This window comes from Malania oleifera, chromosome 11, assembly GCF_029873635.1.
Source record: "Malania oleifera isolate guangnan ecotype guangnan chromosome 11, ASM2987363v1, whole genome shotgun sequence".
NCBI lineage: Eukaryota > Viridiplantae > Streptophyta > Magnoliopsida > Santalales > Ximeniaceae > Malania > Malania oleifera.
In genome coordinates this window covers 65,300,312-65,309,575 of record NC_080427.1, presented here as the reverse complement: position 1 = coordinate 65,309,575, position 9,264 = coordinate 65,300,312, and the positions used below count along the sequence as shown (strand labels likewise).

The window sequence follows — 9,264 nt, the reverse complement described above, 5'->3', positions numbered from 1 at the left end:
GATCTGGAATAGATGGATATAAATACAGCTTTCCTTCATGGTGAGTTGGAGGAAGATATCTTTATGAAGCAATCGGAGGGTTTTGTGGAACAAGATAAAGAGCACCTGGTATGTAAGTTGAATAGGTCTCTTTATGGTTTAAAGCAATCTCCTAGGCAATGGAATAAGAGGTTTGATTCTTATATGTTGAGGATTGGGTATGTTAGAAGTAGTTAAGATAGTTGTGTTTACTTCAGATTGCTTAACAATGGTGTATATCCAATCCTTATGCTATATGTGGATGACATGTTAATTGCCTCTAACAATACTAATGAGTTGAATGAGTTGAATGTGTTGAAAGCCAGGTTACAGGATGAGTTTGAGATGAAGGATCTTAGTGTAGCTAAAAAAGATCCTTCGCATGGAAATTAAGAGGGACAAACAACAGAAAGAGCTATGGTTGTCACAGGGTAAGTATATTGAGAAGGTGTTGGAAAGGTTTAACATGGATAAGGCTAAACCGGTAAGTACACCTCTAACTACTCATTTTCAGTTGTCTGCTAAATTGTGTCCTTCTACTGATGAGGATAAGTTGGATATGGCTAGTGTGCCTTATGCTAGTGTAATAGGGAGTCTGATGTATGCTATGGTATGTAGTAGACCAAACTTGTCATATGCAGTTAGTTTGGTAAGCAAATATGTGCCTAATCCAGGTAGAATGCATTGGAATGTGATGAAATGGATTTTCATATATATGCGTGGCACTTCTGATTATAGTATCCTGTTTGAAAGTACTGATGATTGTAATGTTCAAGGTTATGTAGACTCCGATTATGCAGGTGATTTGGATAAGAGGAGGTCTACTTCTGGCTTCATTTTTACCATGGCTAGTGGTTCCATTAGTTGGAAGGAAATGTTGCAACCTACTACAGCTTTGTCTACTACAAAAGCTGACTACATAGCTTTGGCAGAGGCAGATAAGGAGGCTTTGTGGTTAACTGGACTAATTCAGGAACTTGGTGTTATGCAGGATAGCTTACACATATTCTATGATAGTCAAAGTGCGATTCACTTGGCAAGGAATCAGGTCTACCACTCTCGCACGAAGTATATTGACATGCAGTACCATGCAGTAAGAGGTTGGGTTGAAAGTGGTAAGTTCCAGTTATTAAAGATCCACACAGATGGAAATGTTGCAGATATACTCACAAATCCTATTACATTAGCTAAGTTCAAGCGCTATCTAGACTTAGTTAATGTAGTCTCTTGTTGATTGTTGACAGAGCATCCCAAAGCATGGGGATGGAATGTTGTGCTTGGCTGTGATTAAAAGCCAAGGTGGAGATTGTTAAAAAAAATATGTCTATTTTTATTTATTTATTGTGGCTTTTATCACAGTCGTTGGATTGTCTCTAAATCCAACGGTTGTGTGGTGTCATATATATATGTTTGTATGCCATGGGAAAATATAGGGATTGCTTGTCATTTTGTGCAAGGAGAGCTAGAAGGGGGTTCTCTCTAGGAAGAACTTTTCTTCAACAGGTTGAAGGTAAAGGGGTGGATCGGGGAGAGACTGGTCAGATCTTGTACTGTAATCGTTTCATAGTGGATTTTTCTCTAAGTGCATGCTTCATGGACATAGGCAACCTTGCCGAATCACGTAAAATCTCTCATCTCCATTTTTATGTGAATGTTTTTTGTGTGATTTATTTTGTTGATCAGAAGATTAAAATCGCTGCGCGTTAACAAATATTAATCTAATATGTACAGAAGACCTCTAGCTAATCTAAAACACTTTTGTAGCGATCTCCTGGAGGAAATTCCTCCAAAAGCTCCCAATATACTCATCTATGAATCAAAAATTTCATGATGTCCGTGAGCATAACCATTGACAATTTTCCCTCAAGGCTACCATCCTGTATCTCTCTCTTGGCCCTTTGCTTCACGAGGCTTTTTGCAGAACATGCATTCCACTCAGAATATAAGCCACATCCCCAACACAGTTGCATCATGCGAGGACAAAGCATAGAGATGTGTGGTTTTACATTATCAAGGAACTGTTTGCTTCTAGTGAACTACTATTTAAGAAAGTTCACACGTCTAAGAATGCAACTAATATGTTGACAAAGTCTGTTATAACGAACAAGTTCAAGCATTGCTTGGACTTGATTAACGTCTTCAGGTGCTAAATGGGAGGCATCCCAATCTACTATCTCAAGTGGAGCTACATGTTATGCTTTCGTATCTCTCCTAAGGGGTGAATATTCTCCAAGGTGGAGATTGTTGGAGTACGTGGCTCATATTGAGTGGAATATATGCTCAAGGAAAGTAAGGTGAAGCGAGAACAAGGAAACTGAGCTGTAAGAAGAAACTGTAGATAGTTAAGTCGACAGTTTGATCGACGGTTTGCTCTCAAAAAGATAATCGTTGACGATTTCAAGTATTTTAGATCATTTCTAAGCATTATGTACATATAGGGTTAGTGTATTAACATTAATTTGTAACCCTTGTTTGATACGATAGTGAAAATCGGCCGTTTGCTGCCGTGGATGTAGGCACATTGCCGAACCAGGTAAATTCTTGTATTGTGTGTTTTTATTGCTTTCATTTATTCTTTCTGTGATTGATTGGTTTCATATTGTTCATCGTTAATTGTTGCATTGCACGTTTCGATTCAATTTTTGTTTCTGTTGTACATTGGTGTATACTTTGCACAACATCAGTGGTAATGCTCTATAATCATCTGTATAACAACCTCACTGTGATGTGGCAGTAGAAGGAGTATGGTTTGCAGTGGTACCTCCCACGTTGAAGGACTATCTTATTAAATGTGAGTGTGGTTGTGACATGTATAATGAAAATGAGACACGTCATTAATATTATTTGATACATGAAACTTGACTCGTTTTAGTGGTTAATAATATTAATAAAAGTAAGGCAAGTTTTGAAGAAGGTTTTTCAACATCTAAAGAAGCCTTTGACAAATGTTGGAAAAAATATTGTTGAGGGAAATCTTCAACATCCATTATGTCCATTGAAATGTTACAAATACTCTATCTATTGGGAAAAACTAATGTTGACTTGTTAGGTGTCACTTTTTTTTCTACTACTACAAGTGTTGGAAAAAATAATTTAAATATAATTTTTTTTTCCACTATTAATAAATATTAAAAACTACAAATTAACTCATTTTCCCTACACATAATAGTATTGAAACAATTGTGTAGTTTGGTTCTCCACATCTAATACAACCATCGCCTTTTCTACCTATGTAACTATTGCTTTTTCCTACACATTCAACATATTGATTGACAAACTAAAGTTTGTCATATATCCATCATTAACATTGAATATAAAAGCAATAATGATCGAAGAAAATAAAATTTAATGTAGCATTAGTCAAAATTTAAACTCAACCATTGATGCTTAATAAACCATTTTATGTAAATTGACGGAGCGTATGAACTTTTGGCTCTATTATTGGGCCTAAAAATTATGTACGTGCCAAACAAATAAGAGAGGAACAGAGGAATGGCAGAGGAAATTAGGGGCAAGGATCCGAATCTCTGATCAAGACCCCCACTATTTTGTTACTTTTATTTTTCCTTTTATTTTTTGTTATGCAGACAAAACAAACACAAAAGAAAGGGAACTATTTTGAGTTCTTTTCTTTCTTTCTTTCTTTTTGGAAATTTGGCTGGACCTAGACAAATGACTGCCTACATACTCTACAATAGGATCAAGCCATTGTAATTACCAAAAATATTTTTAAATTATTTTTAAAATATTTGTTTTGGACATTTTAGAAGAAGAAACTTGAATTTTGAAAAAAAAAAAAAAAAAAACACACACACACACACACACACAATTTTAAAGAAAAATATTTGAATTCTAATTTTCTAAAAATATATCCTTGAAAATGCTACAACATCCTTGAAAATGTTGACTTTTAGAAAAGAAAAAAAAAAGTTCATTTTATTTTATTCAAAAATCGCATCATATAGTACACTAAAAAGTTATTTTTTTTTTTTCTGAAAAGTCGATTTTTTTTTTTTGGGGGGGAAGAAAAATCATAAAACCTACAAAACATGGATACCTTGAAGATGCTAATTTTATTTTTTTTTTTCCAGAAAAGAGTGACTTTTAAAAAAAAAATTCACTCAAAGTCATATCATGAACAAAATTGTTTTGAAAAAAAAAAAAAACCCAAATTGCACAGCGAAATATATTTGTGTAGGATCAAACATACAACGCAGTAAATGATGAATATACAAAATAATCCACAACCACAGCAAGTATAAAAAAAAGCAATAATAACAAATAACACAAGGAATTACGTGGTTCGGTAATGCCTACAACCATGGGAGCAAACGGCAAGGATTCACTATCTTCTTGTCCAAATTATAAGAACAATATATCGATCCTCTCAACAAGACTCTCAACCATCCTCTTAACTATAAATATGTCCAAGAAGATATATAAATAGAGTTCCCAGAGGTTTTCCCTCCAAACCCCAACCATATTATCTCGAGCCAAATCGTCAATGGATTGGACCAAACTGTCAACTGTTTCAAACAGAATCAAAATTTCTAAAATACTGCTCCAAATAGTAGATAGTTAGAGCCTTACCGTTGACGGTTTCCCCTGGTGCTGCTTGATTTCTTTCATGCTTTCCCTTTGTGCATGCTTTCAACTCAGTATGTGAGCCACATTTCACAACAATCTCCACTTTGGCGAACATACGCCCCTTAAAAGAAATTGAAAACATGAACTAGTTTATCCCCCTTGATCTTGGGACGTTAGGTTGGGACCGCCTCCCGTCTAACAACTTGAGACAAACACCAAGTCCAAGCAATGCTTGAACATGCCCATGGCAGCTTCGACTTTTACCATCAACCCTGATTTAGTTGTAGAAGTAACAACATGAAGACTTCACTCTAGACCAACAAGGTCTTCTCACAACAGTAAACACAAAACCTATTGTAAGTCTTCTATCACCAAAGCCCCCTGTATAGTCTTCTACAAATCTCACAACTGACAAACCATTATGTTGCCTGCCGAAACACTCCATTGCACCATCATGGGGGAATTTTGACATATCCTGGACATCACAGTATGTCCTTGAGTATCGAGCAATAGATATTTCACATTGATTCTCCACAAAACCCCCTAATACGGCAAACAAAATCTCCATGTGGTTCTATCCACAAAGCCACCTTTAGATAACACCAATCTCCCTGGAACTTTGTTCACAAAGCCACCTTGAGATAACACTAACCTCCCTGCAGCTCTATCTATGCGAATCTTCAAACCAAGATCCTTCTTGGTAGTACCTAAAACATTCATGTCAAAACTTTTCAATAGAGTTCCCAACTGATTAGCCTTAGTTAAAGCCTTCCTAGCCAATAACATGGAGGTCTAAGGGTAGAAACACGGGGACTTTGAGAGTTTTGGAATGGGCGAGAAGGTGGAACAGTGGCCGATTGTTGAGGTCTTTGAGCTTGAAAACCTGAAGCTAGCGCCTCTAGGAGAAATTAGGATGCTTATTCCACCTAGGATTGTACGTGTTCGAATAGGGGTCATTGGACGGTCTATCATATCAATTATGATAGCCTTAACTTCCTCTTGCACAAACTCTGGCAGGGGAGGCGCATGGGGGAAATTATAACAAGTGTGTGAAGGATTAGAACAAATGGCACACACCTTTACACACGCCATAGGTTGAGGTTGCTGTCCTAAGGACAAGAACTGATCTAACTTTTTCACTATGGTGTGCAATGTGGGGACTAGGTCATGGCCCGCGGCTAACTCATAAACTCCCTTAGGATTGGAAGTGGAAGGCTAGGATAGTTTATGAGCAACAACAGCATGTTGCTGAGAATTTTCGACGAGGTTCTTGAAGGGAGCCCAGGCCTCATTCTCGTGTTTCATTAGGAAAGTACCTCCACAAGATGCAATTACCATGAACCGATCTCGCTAAGCTAATCCTTCGTAGAAAGTCTGAACCAATTGCCACTTAGGGACCTAGTGATGTGGGCATTTGTGCAAGAGGTCCCTAAAGCGCTCCCAAGTCTTGAAAAATAGTTCTACATCCACTTGTGAGAAACTAGTGATGGCCTTCCTCAGTTGGTTAGTCTTCCCAATTGGGAAGTGCTTTTTTAAGAACTTATGTTGCATGGTGGCCCAGCCATTTGGTCACCAAGTTCAGCTCTAAGGAATTCAGCCAATATTTGGCCTTGTCCTATAGAAAGAATGGGAAAAGCCTCAATCGAAGGGCATCTTCACCAAAATTAGATATGTGCATGGTGGAACAAATTTGGAGAAATTCATCTAGATGCTTGTAAGGATTTTCAATCGAATTCCTATAGAAGTTTAGAAGCATCAAGATAATGGAAGTCTTAATCTCAAATTGCACAACCTTGACCTCCACAAATTGGATGCAAGATGGCAAAGTGTACATGTTGGGTGTAAAGTAGTCTCTAAGGGGCCGAAGAGGTTGCTCCTCCACCATAGATTGGTGGGAAGCCTGAGGTTCCGGGATTTGAAAGGCGAGAACCAAAGGACGTTTAGCCATGGCTTTAGGTTCAGACAACTCGGCTAACTCAGGACTCAAGGTAGATTTCCTAATGGACCTACGGGATCTTTCAATCTTAGGGTTTATAGGCACTAACTCAGGATCCAAAGAGCACAAACCCAGCATATACACTTGCAACACACAATCAAGACTTCAGAGTGTAAAACAAAAATAAAAACAAAAGAAAACAAAGAAAAACAAAGTGTAGTACTCTGAACTAGAAATTGGCTTACAACCGTAACACAATCCCCGAAAAACGGCGCCAAAATTTGGTAGGCTCACCAAGACTTGGGTCCTTAACTACCAAAGATAATATTTATAAACCTAACTATACAAAGTTCAGTAGAACAATGAGTAAGTTGGGTGTTGATCCACAGGGACTGGTGTGTAGTTGTTAACCACTTCTAACCTAATTTACTACACTTTGTGTAAAAGAGAAAAAAGAGAGATTTTTCATTTTTTTTTTCTAATGACTACTTAAAGCATGTAAATTTATGTTGTCTGTAAGAATCTGAATCAAGTAAATAAAAAGAAAAGAAAAGAAAAAGAAAAGAAAAGTGAAAGGAAAAGAAAATAAAGGGAATGGTTTGAAACAAAGACCAAATCGTCGATGGTTTAAGGAATCTTATAAAAACCGTCGACGATTTTGGGTGAGCATGGTTTTGTATGAGACCAAACCAACGATGATTTCGAAAATCTCAGGAAAACTATCAATGGTTACAAACAACCAAGAGCCAGTATGAAAAGAACACGAGAAATTTGGTTTGGTGTAGACCAAATCGTCGACGGCTTCATGCAGGCCAGCAACCTATAAGTAAGTGAGCAGCTCATATTTTTTTTACAAAAATTTCTCTCTCTCTATACACTTTCTCATGTTTCTTCCTCTCTAAAGCCCTCCCAAGCTCTCTTTTGCTCTCTGATCACTTCACTCCCTCCTATCGGCTTGCCAGCTTCTCTCTCTCCACGGCAAGTTTAAGGAAAAGCTAGGGTTTTCCCTTGAACAATATAGGCAAATTTTTGGGAATAGGTAAAGGAAATAGATTATGTCAATTATTTTGAAATATAAACCGATTAAACTAGGGTATTTGCATACAAAAATGTTATATATGATTTTGTGAATGAATCAAGCATATGAAAATGAAAATTTTGTTTATTATATATGTATTTGGGGAAAACTAAAGTGAGTAGGGTAATCATCTCCTTTTTTTTTGTAAAACCTATATTACGAGTTAAATAAAATTATGGAGATGATCATACCCTTGTTTTGAGCAAAATATTTTCCCTGTGCAGTTAATAATATTATGAACTAGCACTCAAATCATGTGTCATGAGAATGACTATTATTGCATAATTTAATATGTTGGTTTTTATGGTATTATACAGTGAAAGATATGATTTTATACTGATCTCATAAAATGTTGAGAATGATGTGGATTTATGATATGATGGTTTTATACCAAGTTATGATATGACAATTTTAAATCGAGTTATGATATGACAGTTTTATACTGAGTTATGATATGACGGTTTTATACCGATTTATGAACATGACAGATTTTATACGGATTTTTGAATATGACGATTTTATACCGAATTGTGAAAATGAGATCATATTACTATTTTATTTTATAAATTGCATTATATGGTTTAAGAACCTTGATGGACCATATATGTAAAGGAAGCTCGGTACCGTAACTAGTGAGATGTGTAAGTGCAACCACACTATTCTGAGAGTGTTGGCAATTGGATAGTTGATTTGGCTTGAGAAGAGTAGAGTACCCCCTAGAGTCCGAACCAGGCTAGGAAGGCAAATCGAACTTACAGAAGAGTATGTTGACTTAGCCTCGTGGTAGGCCAATCATGGATAAGTCCAGTCTTTGGACCGCACAACCCAATCATAGCGGTTTACACATGATGTTATATGATTTTCCAGTCAGGGAGATTCTTCTATGCATATATGTAGATTTATGTAAACAGAGCTATTTATTGAGCCAAAGTATGTTTTGAGAAGAAAATGAGTATTTTCAATTATATAGGTGTGAGTACAGATTTTAAATGTTATTTCATTAAAAGTTAAATTAATGGTTCTATTTTGCTTACTTAAAAACTCATTTTCCACACACTAATAATAATTGATTCCGTCTTACTGAGAAGTGTCTCACCCCAATAATTGTAACATTTCAAGAAATTTAGGGAGCCGAGCTTAGCGAGTTTCGGGAGAGGGGGCTTAGATACTATAGCTTAGAGTAAGAATTTTTAGACACTAAAATGTATATAGATATTTCTTTGTTTACCTTGGGTTGTATTATTGTTTTTGGGGAGATACTTATGTAAATGAGAAGGTTTAGAACTCTGGTATAGTTTTTGATGTTTGAAATATTTCCGTTGTATGTTTTAAATTGAGTTATAGATAGGTGTACCTGATACCCCACTTCGAGTTCGGGTTGTTATAATGATGGTATTAGAAATATATGTTTGTAGAATAGCACTCTGAGCCCCACTGAGTTCGAGGCACTACAATTGCGGTATCAGAGCAAAATATTCAGGTCGCTACATTATCATTACTCCTACAAAGCAGATTTTAGATTATGAATCAAGCCTAGACTATCGTGCAAACTATATCCAATCAATTATCCATCCTAGGCTAATGGCTAAGTGAACCATTTGATGGCATAGAGTAGCGAAGGTGCTCCAATCGTCCAGAGCACGAT

At 36.5% G+C, this 9,264-nt stretch overlaps 1 non-coding gene across 1 annotated transcript; it reads left to right on the top strand.

The window, feature by feature from the left end:
* The first annotated feature begins 6,001 nt into the window (after positions 1-6,001).
* LOC131143564 (small nucleolar RNA R71) lies at positions 6,002-6,107 on the top strand. The gene has a single exon (XR_009133549.1). It is a non-coding gene; the product is annotated as a small nucleolar RNA R71 (small nucleolar RNA).
* The last annotated feature ends 3,157 nt before the right edge of the window (positions 6,108-9,264 follow it).